Source organism: Notamacropus eugenii, chromosome 3 (genome assembly GCF_028372415.1).
Source record: "Notamacropus eugenii isolate mMacEug1 chromosome 3, mMacEug1.pri_v2, whole genome shotgun sequence".
NCBI lineage: Eukaryota > Metazoa > Chordata > Mammalia > Diprotodontia > Macropodidae > Notamacropus > Notamacropus eugenii.
In genome coordinates, this window is record NC_092874.1 from 148,470,662 (window position 1) to 148,490,977 (window position 20,316).

General features: G+C 36.8%; 1 long non-coding RNA gene across 1 annotated transcript; it reads left to right on the forward strand.

Annotated features, from left to right (window-relative positions):
- Positions 1-2,101: 2,101 nt before the first annotated feature.
- Positions 2,102-4,996, forward strand: LOC140533405 (uncharacterized). The gene is made up of 3 exons (XR_011976907.1): positions 2,102-2,167; positions 3,440-3,505; positions 4,907-4,996. It is a non-coding gene; the product is annotated as an uncharacterized lncRNA (long non-coding RNA).
- Positions 4,997-20,316: the final 15,320 nt, after the last annotated feature.

Genomic DNA, 20,316 nt, shown 5'->3' on the forward strand with positions numbered 1-20,316 from the left:
CAGGATGAGGCAGTTGGGTTAAGTGTCTTGCCCAAGGTCACACAGCTAGTGAGTGTCAAGTGTCTGAGGTGAGATTTGAACTCAGGTCCTCCTGACTCCTGCACTGGTGCTCTATCCACTGCACCACCTAGCTGCCCCAAGTGTTGAGAATACAATGTAAGTGGATAGACAGTTCTTGTCCTCAAAGAGGTCACTTCATGATAGGGAAAGATGTGTAAAAAGAAGTTAAAAAAGGGTATGGAACAAAGGCTGCGAGGGCATGGTAGAGAAGGTCCAGAGTGTAGCCCAGGAAGGAATGAGATCTGGCTGGTTTGAGTGCTCACCTTATATAGAGGTTCTGGAAAGAATAATCCAATCAGAGGAAGAGATCTCAGGGGCAGAAGGTACTTCCTGTGTGGGTATTCCAAAGTGAAAAGAAAGACACGATTCTATTAACTTTGTAAGATGAATACCAAAATTAAAACTGATTTCTTCAAGATGGGAATCAACAAAGAATATATTTAAACATGTCTCCAACACAAGCATGCCTTTATTTTCCAATACTCACCCACTCTGACTACCTCTCCAGTGAGTAGCTCCCACATGCTGCCATTTTCTTTCTGGGTAACACAGTGTCACAAGAGAAGGCACAGTTGTGCTGCAACCTCTACTCAAGATCTTACTACATTATCTTTCCAACTCTTCCATCTTCTTAATTTTCCAGTTTTATTTGAGGACATCACCATTCTTTTTCCTCACTTTCACTTCACCCCACATATGCAGTCAACTGCCAGATCTTGACTTTTCTATCTCCACAACACTTACTGCATCCTTACCCACTCACGCAGCTAACACCTTAGTTCAGGCCCTCATCATCTCTTGACTGAACTATTGCAGTGGCCTCCTAATTTGTTTTCCTGCCTCAAATCTCTCCACTCCAATCACCACCCAGCTGCCAAAGTGATTTTTCTAAACTATAATCTGATCATGTTACTCTACTACTCAAGAAACATCAGTAATAGCATATTGACTCTAGGATCAAATGTAAACACTATTTGCCATTTAAAGTTTATCACAATCAGTTCACAACCTGTCTTTCCAGCCTTCCTTACATTTATTTTGTATCAATCAATCAACAATTTCTTGCCATGGGCAAGAAAATATACTAGATACTTGGGATACAAGTACATAAATGAAAAAGTCCCTGTCCCCAAGGAACTTACATTAAATCAAGGGAAATATATATGCGCACATGTGTCTCTTTCATTTTATCTTTTAATCCACAGCCTTTTGAATCACAGTGACTGATACATAGTAAGCTTTTAATAAACATTTGTTAATTGAATGAGAAAAGGAGAGAAATAAAAATGTGAAAGTCAAGTGAAAGCATATGCTTTATTCAAGTATTTGTTAAGTAAAACTACTGCCACTTTTGATAGCAAAACTAACTTAATGGAAGAATCAGTTCCACAGATGAGCAATTTTAATGGCAGAATATTTATATCTCTCTAGCTATTACTTTGTGTACAGTAAATAGCAAGCATTAAAAAAACATAAAGATTATAAGACTTGTCACATGAGATTGATCTTGTAGATCTAGCTATCTGGGATATAATTTTTTAAGTATGAGGTTTAAAAAGACTTTAAGAAGAAATTCTAAGTAAACCACTGAACTCTTTCTGTATCTGGTTTATATTTCTGACAATGTCAAACACTTCCTTCCCCCACCACCCTACCTTAGGAACATGAGAAAAGCAAAAGAACACTGAAAAAGTATTACTTTTTCTTACACCTACAATACATGTTTTAAAATGTCATGGAAGTAACAGTAATTGAGTAGTTGGAGAGCAAGTGCATTCTATATACTTCATTCAATTTTAAACAAACTTTTATTAAGGACCTAATAATAGCTAGCATTTATATAGTGCTAACTCTGTATGAGGAAGTGTGCTGAATGTTTTACAATCATTATCTTATTTACTCCTCACAACAACACCAAGAGGTAAGTTATATTATTATCTCCATTTTACAGATAAGAAAACTGAGACAGGTAGCGAGTAAGTGACTTATCTGAGGTCATAGTAAACATCTGAGACTGGATTTGAACTCACTTCTTCCTGACTCCAGACCTAGTGCACTGTGGCACTGTCCAGCTCCTATGAATCCTATGTGCCAGCTACTCAGTGAGGTAAGAAAATATGAAGAGAATTGAAAAATAAGTTCATGACCTCAAGGAACTTACTTACTGGGAGGTAGGAGAAAATAATAGCTGACATTTACATAGCCCTTTCATATTTGCAAGTGAAATGACATACATTATCCCATTTGAGCATCACAACAGCCTTGTGAGACATAGGATATTATTACTCCCATTTTACAGATGAGGAAACTGAGGTTCCGTAGAGCTGAGTGATTTGCTCAGATTCATACAATTAAATGCGTCTCCAAGACAGGATTTGAAGCCCAGATCTTGTTCATTCCAAGTCTAACACTCTATTCATTAAACACACTACTTCTTCATATAATAAATACTGCAAAATCTGCATTATTATTTCTATAATGCTTGAAAGAGACACGAAATCCTTTTCCTGGAAGCAAGTATGGTATAATGGAAAAACTACTAGGATGCCCAAAATTCTGCTTCTGATAACTAACTGTGTGACCTTGGGTAAGTCACTTAACCTTTCTGTGTCTCTGTTTCTTTATGGGTAAAATAAGGAAAATTAATTATATGACTATCTTAAGTTTCTTTTAGTGCCAAAGTTTGTGATTTTAAGGAGCTGTAATGAAGATGGGGACTATTATTGCCATTATGTGCAAATATGATCATGACAATAATCTTATGACAGTTCTTTACACTGGGTACAGTCCGGAGAAAGCAATGCAGAGTCAAGTTGTAGTGATGACATATAAAATGATGGAGCAATTATAGGGATGTTGGAAAGGATTATGGTTAGGCAAATTGATGATACGTAAGCATGTTTTTCTTTTTTACAAAGTTGTATTCAATATTTTCTATTTAAATTAATAGGCTCTTAGTGTTCTAACTTCAGAACATTCATACCAGGGGACATAAACTCTCCCTTTAATACTTCAAAGCATGTATGGCCTCAATAGTGTGGATACTCCCTTCACTTATGCAGATCAAAAACCATCCATAGGCAGAAACTGTTCCAGGGACAATCTGTTTGAGAGAACAACCAAATTCTTATAGCTATGAGGAAGGTCTGATTCGAGTCAACATACTTTGATGTCTTCACACACATTTGTATGTCCTGATACTATTTGCTTAAAATGATTAAGGTTCCTGTTTTGATTGTTATAAAGTACCAGTTATAATCACATCACTAAAATTTCAGTTATCCTAAACTATGCGTTTTTATTGTTGTCGTTCAGCTGTGTCCCCATTTAGGGTTTTCTTGGCAAAGATATTGCAGTGATTTGCCATGTCCTTCTCCAGCTCATTTTACAGATGAGGAAACTGAGGCAACCAGGGCTAAGTGACTTGCTCAGAGTCATGGAGCTAGTAAGTATCTGAAGCTGGATTTACACTCATGAAAATGAGTCTTCTTGATGCCAAGCCCAGTGCTCTATCTACTGGACCACCTAGTTGCCTTTTGTTATAAAGTATAAAATACTTCACCAAAATTTCAGTTATCCTAACCTGTGCACAGTAGGCCCCTAATAGATGTTTGTTGAATTAAATTGAAATTGAAAGGATATTAAGTTTATCTATAAAATGAAGGTTATGTTAGAGAGACTCTGAGGTCCTTCCAACTCTAGATCAATATTCCCATGATCTTTTGAATAAATGATAAATTTTAATTAATTTTCAACCAGCAGGGAGTTAGGGTTCCCTAGTGGTTAGAGAGATATCATATTGCACCATATCCTATCAAAAAATTCAGATTCTTCAGGAGAAAATGTGGTTGCTAAAGCTCTTAGCTTCCTGTAATTATTGATTTAAAGGACCATGTAGGTGATATCTCTCTAACCACTAGGGAACCCTAACTACTTGAGTACCAATTTAGTATGGAAGCCATAAAACCCATGATTTTTGCAGTTTATGAGTTGCTTTCCTTTCAATAACCCTACAAGTCTATATCAGATTGCATGCTGTCTTGGGGAAGGGGCAGAGCAGAGGAAGGCAGGGGAAATTTAAAACTTATGGAAGTGAATGTTGAAAACTAAAAATAAATAAATTAAACCACAGTGTAAGTCTAAGTCTAGGGCTCTTCTTATGAATGATAGAAAAGAAAGAATCATAGTTTAGGTCAGAGTTAGAGGGTGTTTTGCTTTGTTTTTAGCTGGAAGAGACCCTGGAAATGACCTAATCAACCTTTCTCAAATTAGTTTGGCCCTCATGTTACATTGAGACTTGAAATATACAAAGAGAACCCCTAAATTCAGAGCTTCACAACTGAGACCTGGGTCCTTTGACAGGCAGTGGGGAGAGGGGAAGAAGGGTCATCTTATGGAGGTGGATGGTGTCTCAATAGGCAGTTCTTGTGAACTTAATACAAAAAAGTTAGTGCAGAGTCTGGGCTTTGCATGAGATGACTGCTGAGGTCCATTTCGTCTTGGAAAATATGTGGAGTTCTTTATATAGGGCTGCTATTATGCTAGTATTTGTACTGGTACAGAGTACTTCACTGCTATTCTACTGAGAAAATAAAAAGACTTGCCTTTAAAAAAGGGTTAACAAAACACAGTTTAATATAGTCTGTATTTTTCAGTATATGCGCAATTTGTTTCTGGGGTAGGGGAAGAGCAAGATAAGCAAGAGATGATATAACCCTAAAGCATGGAAAATAATGATCTCTTCTCCTGAGACAAAAGCTAACTTTTAAAGGGTTATAACAGAAATGAAATATTTTGCCTGCTTAGGCTGTCGCTTAGTAAAATCATTCTTCTCTTGGGAATCTAGGTCCTTGGACTCCCTGGACAGCTGAGTGACAGCCGAGCTGCTAGGATTGGGAGGAAAAAAATCTAAAAAAGAAAACTATAGAAATCGGGAAGCAATCATGAAACAAATGGAAGATTCTATTAAAATTCACTTAAGTATACTGTTGAGTGTTTAGAAAATAGGTTCAATACCCTTCTCAGTATAATGAAGGGCTTGCAATGGATATGATTTTCTAGACTGAATTCCGTGAAACCGATGTTCTGTGCTCCTCCCAACTCATCAAGTCTCTTCTCATCCAAGGGAACCTGAATAAGAATTCCATCTTCAACATACCTATCAAATATCATACAACCTTGATTGAAGTCTTCTGGTGAGAAGAATCTCCCATTTCACAATTGTTGTTTAGCTTTTACAAAAAGATATTTATTGAAAACATATAGTAAGAAGACAAATTACAAAGCATCTCACCCTCCTCTACCCGAGGATAGATTCTCTCCCATCTATTACCTCAGTCACTGGGAAGAGTGGGTTTCCACTTAAAAAATTTCCTACAAAGCATTCATCCCACCAAATTCATTTCCAGAGGTAGAGTAGCTGATATATGAGTGAGTCCTTGTCTTTACTAGGATGAGCTAGAGTCAAGCAAGTCACTTTTCATGGTCACAGCTGGCCCCTGCATCCATGCTCAGCTTCTGAAAAATCCTGGGATGGACTCCAGCTCCCAAACATCTGACGTTCACTATGTTCCATCCATTTGAAGCTCCCAAGATTGTAGCTATTTCCATTTACTCTTTCACCAAGAGACACAAAGGACTTAGAAGCAGCACAAAGCCAAGTGCCACATGGAAGCAGCCTATCTGCAGAGATAAATTGTTTGAGATCACTTTCCTCTTTCCTGAGGGTTGAAAATAATCCTTGCTTCCTCACTTGAACACAGTCATCAGCAAAGAAAAGGAAAAAGCCTATTAGATTTTTGGATAGTTCTAATTGTTTGGAAGTTTTTCATTACTTCCACTCATGGTTGAAAGTTCTTTTCTCTGGGACCCAAAAGATCAGACTAATCCCTTTTCCAGATGTCAAGTACTTCCAATACATGAAGTTATCATGGTTGTAATGTACTTGAAAGCAAAAGTTTCAGTTTTGTCAAGGTATCTCCAGGACCTAGCAAAGCACCTGGCACACAGTAGGTGCTTAATAGTTATCACAATAAACACTAAGTCTTTCTCCAAACTAAGCATTGGCAATTCTTTTAACTGGCATGAGCAAGAGGTCATTCATCATCTTGGTTTCCTTTCTCTGAATATGCTCCATTATATCACTGTCCTTCCTAAAATGCGACCTTCAGAACTAAATTCAACACTTCATATGTGGTCTGAGAAGGGCAGAGGGCAAGAGTATAGTATACTGTCTCTTGGACTCTTTGTCTCTTTTAATGCAACCTTAGATTGGATGAATTTTCTTGGCTGATGAAGGACACTAACACCCTTTATCAGACAAATTGAAGTCAAGTTATCCTTCCTCTCTTGTCCTTATGAAACTGACTTGTTTTTGAACCCACATGTAAGACTTGAGAGTTATCCTAATGAAATTTTATCTCATTAAGTTTGGTCCTGTGGTCTAGCCAGTCATTCATTTTTTTGAAACCTGTCATCCAGTGTGTTAGTTATTCTTTCCAGTTTAGTGCCATCTGAAAATCTGATAAGCATGCTATACGCATGCCTTTATTCAAGTTATTGTAAAAATATTAAACAATACAAATCCAAGCACAGATCCCTTGGGCATTACCCTGGAATCTTCCCTAAGGTGAGATTAAACCATTAATGACTAATATTTGGGTCAAGCCATTCAATCTTTTCAGAATCTTTCTGTCATACTCCCATCTTTCCATAAGAATAGTATGAGGGGCTTTATCAAGTGCTCATTAAAATCTAGGTAAATGATATTTGTCACATTTTCCTGATCTACCTCTTTAGTAACCCTATCAAGCACAGGAAATAATGTTAGTCTGTCCTGACTCAATACCATGTTGGCTTGGGATAACCATTTCCTTTTCTAACCTTCATTCGAATTATGAAGCATAGCTCACTAGCAATGAAATTAGACTCCCTTTTTTCCATTTTTGAATATTAGGACATTTGCCCTTCTCCATTGGTGAAGTATTTCTCCCACTCTCTGTAATCTTTCATGGTGGCTCAGTAGTTACAAAGGCCAGTTCTTTCAATACTTGAGCGTGTAGTTCATCTGGGCTGACTGACTTAAATTCATCAAGGGCAATTACATATCTACATACCATCTCTCTGATTATCTTGGATATTAACTCTCCATTAGACATACCATACTAGGCAAAAGAGTATGTTTATGGGCAGAGAAAACAGAAGCAAAATGAGCTAGAAATTCTAGCTTTTCTTTATTGTTACTTGTTATTATCTTTTCCACATCAAATTCAATTTGTCTTTTTTTGATCCCATCTTTTCCCTCAATAAAGCTAAAAACAACCAAAGGAAAAGAATCTATTTTTGTTGTATTTAATTTTATTTACCAGCCACAGGTCATTTTGAGATTGTATTCTTAATACTGTCCTTACTTTAGTACCTGGGTTGTGGTCTCTCTCTCCGTTTCTTCTCCACCGCATTCCCTGCTGCCATTCCAGTAGATTCAATATTCATGTTGGCAACCATTTTACAAGCTGATTGCATGATTTCTAAACCCAGTCAGTTCCAAAGACCTCCTCCTCCATGCCACTAAGCTATTAATGACATGGTCATGACTTAGACATCTCCAGCCCTCAGAACTGTGCCATTCCAAGGCTCTTGGTGCTGATAGTCTATTCTAAGGTGACAACTTTCTGACCTTCGCCCCCTTCTCATTCTCACAATCAAACTTTACCTATCTCTTTTCTACTGGCTTACTTCTCTGACTCTGGCTTCACTTTCATACCTACCTAGTTTTAACACTATGGTCTATAATTTTAATATTTTATGAGCATTGCTGGGTAAAATAGTAAAATTCAGTTAACTTCTCCACTACACATTTTTTGTATATAATCTGAGCTAGTATGTAATGTCATTTTTGTTTTTATTCTTTCTATTGTATTTTCATTGACAACCTACCTCATTCTAGCCTCTTTCCTTTTATTGATTGACCCAAATCTTTTACTGCCCTTTTTGAAACTCCAGGTACAACCTCACCCCATTGCTGAAGGTTACTTTCAAAACTACTTCCTCTCTCAGGTTCCTTTCTCCATTTCCCAAACATCTACATCATACTTCATTCTCTTCTTTTTACTTATGTTTGCAAATAGGATTGTCAGTTTAAATCTTGAAGAGATCTTAGAGACCATCAAGGTTAACACTTCATTTTGTAGTTGAGGAAACTGAGGCTCAGAGAGGGTAAGTGGTTTGCCCAGTTAGCAAGTGCCTGAGAGGGAATTTGAACCCAGGGCATCTTGATTCCAATTTGAGTGCCTTGACCACTATACCATGTTTTCTTTATCAGGTGTTTCTGAAGGATTCCTCTTCTTGTGCTCTTGACCATATTCTAGCCTGCCAGTACAGCCTTCTATTCTTGGCCTTTTGCTTAAGAACACAAACAAAAACAAACAAACAAAAAACTCCTAAAGCTTCTTATTGTCAATCAAGTAAAATTCAGACTTCTTTGACATTCAAAGACCCTGCAATGTGACACACCAGTATCTTTCCAGGTTTATCTCTCAAATTATTTTCTTTATGTACTATTAGCTTTAGCCAAATTGGAATATTATATATTCTAAAAACATTCCTGTGTTTTCTTGCCTTGTATCTTTTCTCATGCAATTTCTTAAATTTGGAATATCCTCCTTCCTTTTTACCTTAGTAAGTCCCTACCCATCTTTTAGTATCCAGCACAAATTATAACACTCCCAAGAAGTCTTCCATGATTCTGCCTATTAGTGACATTTTTTTCCAGTGGGAGTTCACAGATTACCTTGTTCTACAGCTTTTTAAAATACTGATGATATGGGTAGAGATCGCCTTTATCCGTGCCTGAACTCTTTAGCATAACTTTAAATGCTCATAATAGACAAAGAAGGGAGATAGTATTAACTAGAGAAAGAACTCTTAGGATGTCAGAGTTCCATGGGATTTTCACTTGGGATTGCATTAGGAGCCATGGAAAGATAGAAGTAAACAGATAGGAAACTACAAAGGGAGCTCTGTCAGTTTCCTTGAGCTGGTAGAGTGCTGAACTTGAGCAGTCTACTGTGGGATGCAGTCCACTCACTCACTGATCAGGAGATGTCAGGGTTGCAGCTCAATCTTTACATTCCAGTTCTGCACATTATAACAGGCAGGAACTCAGGAGACTGACCCCTGAATCAGAGGAGGAAGCATGCTAGCCACATAGAGCACACTGAGAGGAGGTAGGGGAATGACTGACAGTTTCCTCACTCCCTTCACCCATTCTCAGACTGCATAGTTTTTACACACTCAGGTTTTCCCCAGGAAGATTCCCGCTCTAACAACTACTTTAGGAAGCATAACATTTAGGAGGAGAAGTAATTATATAATACTCCCTTATGGGTTTAGGGTCCTTGCACCTAAGAGTCAGCCTTCAAATGTTTGTAACTTGGATGAGTTGATACATGCTATGTGGTGGTGGATTTTTAAAATTTTTAAATAAAATTTTTAATTTAAATTTTAAATACATTTTTCAAAATTTTTATTTATTTTTACATAATTTTATTTCCACTACTTCCCTAATCTGTACACCCTTCTAAAAGTCCCTCATTTATCCTTTCCCCTTGCCCTCCTATTTCTCTGTAAGTTAAGAACACTTTTATACTGTACTAAATGTATATGTTAATCCTTCTTTAACCCAGTTCTGATGAGAATAAGATTCCCACACTACCCACCCTCCACTTTACCCTCCCCTCCACTGTAACAGTTCTTCTATTCACCCCTCTTTTGCATGAGATAATTTGCTCCATTTTTACGTCTTCCTACCCAGTTTTATTTTTTAGGATCATCTCATCATAATCAGCTCAACCCCAAGCCATATACCATATACCGTATGCATGCACATGCATGCATGTACACACACATATGCACACAACACATATGTATGTATGCATACATACATATATATATTCTTTCAAACTACATTAGTAATGATAACATTCTTAAGAGTTACAAATATCATTTTCCCATTTAAGAAGTAACAGTTTAACTTTATTAGATCCCTTATAATTAATCTTTCATGTTACTGTCTTATGTTTCTCCTGATTCTTGTAAGTCACGTTTTCTGTTCAATTTTGGTCTTTTCCTCAAGAATATCTGAAAGTCCTTTAGGTTATTAAAATATATATATATATATATATATTTATATATATGTGTGTGTACATATATATTTTTTTCCTCAGGATTACACTCAACTATTCTTGGTTGCAAACCAAGCTCCTTTGCTTTCTGGAATATTATATTCCATGCCCTTTGGTCCTTCATTGTAGAAGCTGCTAAATCTTGCATTATCCTAACTGTAACTCAACAATATTTAAAAAAATTTTTTCTAGTTGCTTGTAATATTTTCTCCTTAACCTGGTAACTTTGAAACTTAGCTGTAATGTTCCTGGAAGTTTTAATTTGGGCCCTCTTTCAACTAGTGATTGGTAGATTGTTTTCCATTACTATTTTACTCACTAGTTCAAGAACTTCAGTGCAATTATCCTTAAGAATTTCTTACAGTATATATATTTTTAATTTGCAGATAGTCCAATGTGTCTTATATTATCTCTCCTCAATTTGTTTTCCAGGTCTGTTGTTTTTTCTAATGAAATGTTTCACATTCTTTTATATTTTTTCATTCTTTTGATTCTGTTTTATTGTTTATTGATGTCTTATAGAATCCTTAGCTTCCCTTTGCCCTTTTCTAATTTTTAAGAAGTTATTTTCTTCTGTAAGTTTTTGGACCTTTTTCTAATTGGTTGACTTCCTTTTCACAACTTCCTTGCTCTTTGTGCATTACTTTTATTTCTTTTTCCAATTTTCCTTCAACCTCTCTTATTTGATTTGTAAAATCCTTTTTAAGCTCTTCTTTGCAATCATTTTATATTTTTCTTTGAAGTTTTATAAGAAGCTGTTTTGTCTCTGAGTTTGAACTCTGCTTTTTTCTATCCCTATAGCAGTTGTCATGGTTGAATTCTTTCGTCATTTTTTATACATTTTTAAACATCTTAGTTCTTGGCTGTTAACATCTCTAAGTATGGGAAATAATGTCTCAGGCTTCAGGTTTTTTTGTATTGTTGTTTTCTGAGATCTATCTGGGGGCCTTTGACCACTTGGTTCTTCCAGTGTTCTATAACCCGAGACCAAATGTGGTCACTGATCTTCTGGTTCACACTTTAGTCTATAAGTGACCTCAGGCTCTCCTCTCCACCCTTGAACCTTGCCACCACTTATATTCTTGCTCCCTGTGGTCCTTCTGGCAGTTGCAAGTTTCACCTCACCTCTCTGCTCTGGAACCAAAACTAGGGACTCCACTCCTTGCTGAGGTTCACAACCAGCAGAGCTGCTCCTCTGTGACTACACTTCTCAGAGTGTGTTCTCAAGCCTCCTTGCCTGTAGTTGCAGTCTGGGACCCCATCTGATCAGCAGATCTGGGCCCTATGAACAGCACCAGTAAAGGCACCCTACTTTCCCCAAAAAAACTTCTGATCAACTGCAGGACCCACTGATATGTGGGATAAAAGTTCCTGAAGCGAAGCCTGATGCCTAAACAGGGCCCCCAACTCACTGTTTGTTGACTCTGCACTTCAGTCACGTCACACCACTATCCCTGGAGGGTCAGATTTTTGATAATGTCCTCTCATCTTGTCAGGCTGGACAACTCCTTTACCCCAATTTTTGGTTGTTTTTGCTACTCTAAGATTTACTTTGGGGCATTATTTCAAGTTATTTGTGGTAGAATTTAGGAGAATCAGGTAATTTTTTTTTTGTCTTATTTGGCCATCTTCCCACAATTCCCATAACATTAGATTTAGAGGTAGATATCTGAATGTTGACTTTGCCACTTCAGTGACTTTGGGAGAGATACTTAATCTCTATGAGCCTCAGTTTTCACATCTGTAAATGAAACAGTTTAACCTGATGCCTCTTAAGTTCCCTACTATAACCCTGTGTATGGAGACATTATGCATAAAAATATAAATTATAAGTGTATTGAAGAATTAAAGTGTGGGGGGATTGAGGAAGGCTTTATGGAAGAAAGAACAATTGGGTTTGATATTGAAAGGACAGGTGAGGGTTTAGGAGGTGGAAGTGGCCTCTCATATCCCTTTAAATTTGGAGGTTCTATCATACTTTAAATAATTTACCCAAAGTTACCTGCTAATTAGTTACAGAGCTAGGACTAGGACCTAGATGTCCTGATTCTGAGTTTGTGGCTTTATCACAAGACCAAGACACAAGTAAGAAAAAAATAGGCACAAAAAAATAGAAACTAGAATATTATGGAAGTTAATCAGATCAATAGCATAGTATTTTGGATGAACTCAAAGTTTTCATGTTGCTATTGGAAAAGACTAGCCTGGGGGTAAAATATATTATTGCAACTGCCAGGGTATGGATAGTTATAATTTTGTAAATAATTTCTTCCAGGAAGAGTTTTGTTCCATGAAAGGATGAAATTACTTAAGGAATGGATTATTTACCTTGAATTCTAATCAAATAGAGCTTCTGATTTAAAAGATTTGTTGTACCCTATAAAATGGAAGCAAACACCAGTTCCTTGTCATTCCAGCAAGAACTAGAGGTACATGTAGTGTAACATTTAGAATGGCCACAAACATTCATTACTTGTGTGTGTCTAGATAACTAGTCAACTTAATTTATTACTATTATTTTTATATTATTTCAAACATTTGCTATTTCTTGATTTTTTATTTTTCTGTTCCAAATGACCTACCTACTAAGATCATTATCAAGGACATAACATCAAGGGAGAATGTCATACAGCAGCAAAGGTAGGGCTGAAGACACTATAAGACCTTTAAAGAATTTCTGGGACACTAATGGCCCCCAAGCCATGTTTAGGAGAACATTGTTTTGGAACATAAACTCTCAAAGAGCAGGAACCTTGTTTGTTTAGTACCACACATAAGGGGAAAATCACAAGAAAACCTTTATGCAGACAATAGCTTTCTACTCTCTAGTGCCTTATAGAGTAAATGACGTAGAGTAACTTTCTCCATCTATAGAGACATGACCTCTGAAAGACAGTACAAGGTAATGAAAATACCACTAGATGGAACGCTTGGATCCAAGTCCGTGTTCTATCACTAACTGACTAGATGATGCTGGGCAACTCACTGAACTTCTCTGAGACTGTTTTGTTATATGTAAAATGGGAGCCAGAATGAATTCTGGTGGCTTCTCTTGCAAAAAAAAAAAAAAAAAAGGAGTATAGGATCATAGATTTAGAAATCTATCTATCTACATATTCTGTCTTTGCAATCTCACTCACTTTTATGGTTTTAATTACTTCTCCTACATTTAGTCCTGACTTCTCTTCTAAGTTCCATATCTGTATCTCTAACTGCCTATAGGACATCTCCAAGTTGCCTCATACCCATTAGATTGGTTAATATGATAGAAAAGGAAAATGATACAAACTGAGACACAAATGTACTATTGGTGGAGTTATGAGCTGGTCCAAACATATTGGAGAACAATATGGAACTGATGGGGTACAGACTCTGGGAAACTCCTTGAACTCTCCTTGAATCTTTGGGCAGTTTCTTGGGGCCCATAAGCTTTTCATTATCACTGTGCCAAATCTCTGTTGTACTCCCCACCCTTGATCCTATCAAAATCCCATTCTCTGGGCTGCTGGTCACTCCCATCAAGATCCTCCCTAGATTTGATCTGTATTGACTCCAAGGTACTGGTCATTCCCATCAAGACCTCTGGACATTCCAGATTGACCACACCTATCAAGACCATGCCTGGGACCCCAGACTACTTGGCAACACCTGAATTCTTCCCTCAGTCTTTTTCTGAATTTGAATTTGAATTCCATCTCACCTCCATAAAGGTGCTTACATTCAATCCAGCTCAGACTCTGTCTAGCTAACTTGCATTTATGTCTGCATAAGGGAATCAAAATACCAATGATATTTAACCTTTGATTTAATGCTTAATTTGCATTTTCTATTTTATTTAATTGATTTAACACTTTATTCGTATTTTCTATTTTATTTGGCCTTCACAATAATTGTGAAGTGGGTGGTAAAGATATTATTATTCCCATATTATGTAAATATATCACCTTCCCAATGGAACTATATATGACTTGAAAGATAAATTATACAAAGTTCTCTGAGAACTTCTTTTTTTCATAGAAGTGATATCATAAATGGCAGTTAGATATAACTGAAATAACACTTGAGAACTCTACTAGAGGTACATTATGGATCACAAATACTTGGAGATCTGTCATTGTTATTTTCCCCAGTTCTGTCCAAGATGGGAACCCATCATTTTATTCTACTCCATTAAATTCAACAAGCACACATTAAGGCCCTATTGTTTGCAAGACATTGTTCTGGGGATGCAAAGACAAAAGTGAAATGCTTCCTCCCCTCAAAGACCTTACTTTCTACTGGGATAAAATAACATGTACATAGATAAATACACAATCATGGATAGATTGAGGCTGAGCAGGGTCCATGGGGCTGATTGAAATCCTCCATCAAATATGTTGTAGCAAGAAGAACACTAGTTCTGGAATCACAACATTTGGGTTTAAGTCTCAGCAAACTTTTCTCAACCTCTAGTCAGATATAGGAAGAGTAGGGTAATGGGGTACATCTCACATCTGCCACCAATAGTCACCAACAAAGAATGAGATGCTGGTGACGTTAACCTATGTTACTGGGATTCCTCCGTCCCTTTGGTGAATAAAGAGATACGGTGGGATCAATAAGAAAGAATGGAGCACATACAAGAAAACTGGGTGAGGAGCAGGCATCAGTAGCATTTTTTATTGGGAGAACTCATGACAATCCATCACTTTCTAATTTTCAAATAATCTAGGCATAAAAAATGGCAGTATTATTAACAGTAACTCTCATGTATTAGCAGTACAGCCTGATAAGACCTATGTATTTAAAGAGTTTCTTTCACTTAAGAAGCTACGTGCTTTCTCAAGTATGCTGTTTGGGATATGAAATAATTAAGAGAGGCAGGGAATTATTAGGATGATAGAAGCTGAGTTTATTATAGCCAAAAAAAATCATATGACTACAGGATTTCTCCCTGTGGAAATTTATGCGTTTAAATTAGACTTCCTAGTATTGGAGCACATACCTATAGATCAGTCCCTGAATCAAGTATGTGCATGTCAAAAAAAGGTCACAATGAAATAATGAGAGCATCCAAGTACAGTGAATTCTCAGAACTAAAAATACAGGAAGTCTTACCTGTGAGATTCTCACGTACATGGCTCACTTAAAGGAAATACCACATTCTCCATTGACCTCACAGCCCTGCCATCTTTTCCTACTTAATGATGTCCTGGTATTGAAAGAACCCATTTACAGCAGAGTGCTGTTACCAGAGCAGCTGCTTCCATGCGGCAGATTACTGGCTCTGTGCCAAAGCCTGAGAGGCAGCAGTTGGTGACGACATAGCCTTTTCCCATAGGGCTGCCTTCCCTAAAAGACAATGAGCATCCCATCACAGCTTGCAAGGCCTGACAGTCTGGCTTTCCCCAGCTGACTTAATTGCATAACCGTATAAGCCTTTGCTTCTGGTGGGACCCAGAACAGGAGAACAGTAGTGATAAAAAAAGACTTGGTCCTTTGAAAGCACTTTTCATCTGAAGAGGTCCAAATGCTTTATTCATGAATCTTCAAAGGTTTCATTTTTGTTTTGTTTTATTAAAAAGACATACATATATATGTGTAATATTGTTTCCTGGGGTTATATACAATTAGGGAATGCTTAAAACATTTTAAAATGCAGATCATCCATTCTGCTGTCTAATTATTGTTTTTATCCACTAAATTCTATCTATTTCAGAGACCACATTTCAGCCATTGCTAATATAATACCTGATTCTGGACTTAATACCTTGATATAGTAGTGTAAAAATGGAATTTTTTTCTTTTTCATAAACTTCCTTGTTTTTACAAGCATTTATTATCTCTCCCTTTCAATGTCCCTTTCCGTTGAACTACATCCCCTCCCCAACTAGAGGACAAAGAAAATCCATGCAATAAATAGGTATAATCAAGTAAAATGAATTACCATAACAGTCAGATCCAAAAATATGTGTCTCATTTTAAGTTCCTCATGTGTCTGGCTGGAGGTGGATCACATGCTTCATCTTCTGTCCTCTATACCTATGGTTCAGCACTGCATTGATCAGAGTTCTGGAATCTTTCAAAGTTTTTATTTCTAGTAATGTTGTTGTCATTGCTTACGTTGTTCACCTAGTCCGTCACTTTGCATCAGCAGGCTGAGATCTTCCCCTGTTTCCTCGGAGACAGTCCATTTCATAACTTCTTATGACACAATTACCTCTCATCACATTCATCCAAAACAATCTGTTTATCCACTCCCCAACAGGTGGGCACTCCTTCATTTTCCAGTTTTGGGCGAGTATGGAAAAAATGGCTTTGAATATTTTTCTACCCATGGGTCTTTTTCCTCTTTTGCTTTTTTCTCTTTGGCCTGTAGGCCTAATAGTGGTATCATTGGATCAAAGGATTTGCCACGTTCTGTAACCTTCCAGTCTTTGTTCCAAATTGTTTTATAGCATGGCTACATCAACACAGTTTCACAAATAGCACATCAGTGTACCTGTTGTTTGTAGGGACATTATTCTCATCTTTCCCAATCTGGTAGGTGCAAGGGAGAATTTCAGAGTTGCTTTAATTTGCATTTCCCTAATTATTGGTGATTTAGAGCATATTTTCATGCTTTATGGTTAAATATTTCTAGCCTACTAGACTACATGTAAATAACTAGGTACAGAATAGAAAATAACAATAGCTAACATTTAAATAGTGCCCACTATGTGCCAGATGCTGTGCTAGGCACTCTACAAATATTATTTTATCCTCACAACAACCCTGAGAAGTAGGTACTATTATTTCCCCCCACTTTACAAATGAGGAAACTGAGGCAAACAGATGTGACTTGTCCAGCTAGTTCAATTGTTTGAGGCCATATTTAACCTAAGGTCTTCCTGACTCTAGGCCCTGTACTCTATCTGGTGCATCAGCTAGCTGCCCCTAAGGAAGGTATTTTCAGAGGAGAAGGCATTGTCAGCTGGATGGACCAGGAAAAGACTCCTGAAGAAGATGTGATTCCAGCTGAGTCTTGAAGGGAGCCAGAGAAATTAAGAGGTGAAGGTGAGGGGGCAGAGCATTCCAGGCATGGGTGACAGCCAGCAACTAGGCATGGAGTCAAGAAATTGAACGTCATGTTCAAGAAATAGCAAGTAAATCATTGTAGCTATCAATTGTGTACATAGAGGACGTTACAGTGTAAAAAGACAAGAAAGGCAAAGAGGCAACAGATTGTGAAGAACATTAAAAGTCAAAAAGAAGAGTTTATATTTCATCCTGGAGGTGCCACTTCCAGACCCTCCACTTATAGCCATTACTCTACATTATCTTCTCCTTTGAGATTCATTCCATCTATCTACGACACAAAGCTTGAATCTTGGCTGCTGTAATCTATTGGTTATTTGCCAGGTGGGTCATTCTCCAATTTGTTGAATTGCAAAGGAATTCCGTATGTGGCTCATAGTCTTTTTCTTCACCTCAGCCTCTGCCCTTGTACTTGGAGATGTCATTTTGTATTTTGGTGTAATATTCTCTCAAACATACCTAATCTCCTAAATCATCACTTTAGCTCCCATGACTACATGTCTACCTCAGTCACTCTCAGTGGTTTGTGGTTGTGTTTCTACAGCTCTTGTGTGTATCTTGGAAGGTAGACTTAGGTATTTTATATGTTCTGGAGTTATTTCAAATGGCATTTCTTTCTGTCTCGCTGGGTTTTATTGGTGTCATGATTTGTTCAGTCATTTTTTAGTCATGTCTAACTACGATCTCATTTAAGATTTTCTTGGCAAAAATACAGGAGTGATTTGCCATTTTCTTCTCCAGCTCATTTTGCAGATGATAAAACTGAGGCAAACAGTGACTTACCCAGGATGACACAACTAGTAAGTATCTGAGACCAGATTTGAATTCAGGAACATGACTAGTCCTGACTCCAGGCCTGGCAACTCTAACCACTGCAGCTTTATTGGTGTATAAAAATGCTAATGTGTTGAGTGGATTTTGTTTTGTCTTTTTTTGCTAAAGTTATTAACTATTTCCACTATTTTTTTTAGCTGACTTTTTAGGCTTTTTTAGAAACACTATCATATCATCTTTAAATAGACTATCATATCAACAAAGAGTAATAATTTTATTTCTTCTTTGCCTGTGCTTATTACCTCATCTCCTTTTCCTTGTTTTATTTCAGTCGTCAACATTTCTAGTGTTATATCAAATAGAAGTGATAAAGGGCATTCTTGTTTCACCTCCGATTTTATTTAAAAGCATTCTAGTTGGAGTGGTGGATCAGTGGAATAGATTAGGTACAAATTACATTATGATAAATGGTCATAGTAATCTGACATATGATAAACCTACAGATCCAAGTTTTTGGAACAAAAAATCATTGTTTAACAAAAACCCCTGGGAAAACTGGAAAACAGTAGATAGAAACTAGGTATAGACCAACATCTCATACCATATACCAAGATAATGTCAAAATGGATACATGATTTACACATAAAGGGTGATACCATAAACAAATTAAGAGAGCATGGAATAGTTTGTCTGTCAGATTTATGGATAAGGGAAGAGTTTAGGACCAAAGAAGAGATAGAGAACATTACAAAATGCAAAATAGATAATTTTGATTATGTAAAATTAAAAACTTTTTATGCCCAAAGGGCTATAAAAACTATTGCATACTCTTTGACCCAGGAATGCTACTTCTAGATCTGTATCCCAAAGGAATCATAAAAATGGGAAAAGGACCCACCCACATGTGAAAAAGTATTTATAGAGACTCTTTTTGTGGTGACCTAGAATTGGAAATTAAGGGGATGCCCATCAACTGGGGAATGACTGAACAAGTTGTGATTTATGAAAGTAATGAAATACTATTGTTTTATATGAAATGATGAGCAGACGGACTTCAGAAAAACCTGGAAACACTTACATGAACTGATGCTGAGTGAAGTGAGCAGAACAAGGAGAACATTGTACACAGTATCAGCAACAGTTGGGATGATTAACTTTGATAGCCTTACCTCTTCTTAGCAATGTAAGGATCTAAGGCAACGCCAAAAGACTCATGCTAAAAAATGCTATCCACATCCAGAAAAAGAACTATGATATGTGAATTCAGATCAAAATATACTATTTGCTCTTCCTCTCTTTTTGTTTCTTCTTTCTCATGGTTTCTCCCATTGGTTCTAATTCTTCTTTACAACATGACTAATGTGAAAATATGTCTAATATGAATGTATATGTAGAGCCTATATCAAATTGCATGCCGTCTTGGAGTGGGAGGAGAGAAGGAAGAGGGAGAAATTTTAGAACTCAAAATCTTATGGAAGTGAATGTTGAAAATTTAAAATAAATTAATTAATAAAAAAATTAAAAGTTTTGGCACTTTGCAATGTGCCAATGCAAACAAAATTATAAGAAAAGCAGAAAACTGGAAAAAAAAATAAAGTCCTAATTTCTAAAATGTATAGAGAACTGAGTTCGAATTTATAAAAATACAAGTCATTCCCCACTTGATAAATGGTCAAATGATATAAACAGGCAGTTTTCAGACAAAGAAATCAAAGCTATCTATACTTGTATAAAAATGCTCTAAATCACTATTGATCAGAGAAATACAAATTAAAGTAACTCTGAGGTGCTACCTCTATCAGAGTGACTAATATGACAAAAAAGGAAAATATTGGATATTGGACAGGATATGGGAAAACTGGGATACTAATGCACTGTTGGTAAAATTGTAAACTAATCCAACCATTCTGGAGAGCAATTTGGAACTATGCCCAAAAGGCTACAAAATTGAGCATGTCCTTTATATCCCAAAGACATCCAAAAAGATATTTGTACAGAAATATTTACAGCAGCTCTTTTTTTTGTGGTTAACAATTGGAAATCAAAGGGAAACCCATCAATTAGGGAACGACTAAACAGGTTGTGGTATATGATTGTAATGAAATATTGTGCTGTAAGAAATGGCAATCAGACTGATTTTGGAAAAACCTGGAAAGACTTCCATTAACTCATCCATAATGAAGTGAATAGAACTAGGAGAACATTGTACACAGTAATAGCAATATCATTTGATGAAGAACTACAA